Source organism: Somniosus microcephalus, chromosome 28, assembly GCF_052327205.1.
Source record: "Somniosus microcephalus isolate GS21.2 chromosome 28, FLI_Smic_1.0, whole genome shotgun sequence".
In the NCBI taxonomy this organism is placed as follows: domain Eukaryota; kingdom Metazoa; phylum Chordata; class Chondrichthyes; order Squaliformes; family Somniosidae; genus Somniosus; species Somniosus microcephalus.
This window is the reverse complement of record NC_141014.1, coordinates 13,261,721-13,262,567: the sequence shown is the minus strand read 5'-3', so window position 1 is coordinate 13,262,567 and position 847 is coordinate 13,261,721. Positions and strand designations below refer to the sequence as shown.

Genomic DNA, 847 nt, shown 5'->3' with positions numbered 1-847 from the left:
CTGAGTCTGTGACTGCCCCACTGGTTTATTTTGCTGCTGTTTGGGTCCTGACCAGAAATTCACTCTCTTGGGCCGACGTCCATTTCTGGATCTTATGGTGGCCTCCAACTTCACCAGTGCTTTCTGCCACACAACACTTCTCCACATTTCCACAGAAATATCTCCAGCGTACCTCTCGGTTACTCCACCCTCCCAAATCCCTTCAGAATGTCTATCAACTTGCGAACACTGCCCTGACCATCTACGAGTTTATTCTGGACGGCTGCATTGACATTCTGGGCCTTGACGGCTATATCATAGTGCCAATTTTAAAAATATATCACCCCAGATGGGACTCGAACCCACAATCCCTGACTTAGAAGGCCAGTGCCTTATCCATTAGGCCACTGGGGTTGCACAGAAAGCAATGAAAATCATGAGACTTAAGGGTCAGTTTGTGACCGCCAAATCATTATTTACAGGGCAAATTATTCTCACAGCACACAGAAAATCTTTGATTAGGATTTAAAATGCACAATTTTGGGTGGCTAATGAATCGATTCACCCCATTCTTCCCATGTGGCCCGAATACTACGGTAGGTAATCAATCAAACCCACACTGTACAGCCAGAGTAAAGTTTGTACAGGACACAATTACAAAACTTGGAAGTGCAGTGAACAGTGAGGAGGATAGTGAGAGACTTCAAGAGGACATAGACAGGCTGGTGGAATGGGCGGCCACGTGACAAATGAAATTTAACGCAGAAAACTGATACATTTTGGTAGAAGGAATGAAGAGAGGAAATATAAACTAAAGGGTACAATCCTAAAGTGGGTGCATGAACAGAGAGAACTAGGGGTGTATGTA

At 44.6% G+C, this 847-nt stretch overlaps 1 non-coding gene across 1 annotated transcript; it reads right to left on the bottom strand.

Annotated features, from left to right (window-relative positions):
- Positions 1 to 320: 320 nt before the first annotated feature.
- Positions 321 to 393, bottom strand: trnar-ucu (transfer RNA arginine (anticodon UCU)). The gene has a single exon. It is a non-coding gene; the product is annotated as a tRNA-Arg (tRNA).
- Between the last annotated feature and the right edge of the window lie 454 nt (positions 394 to 847).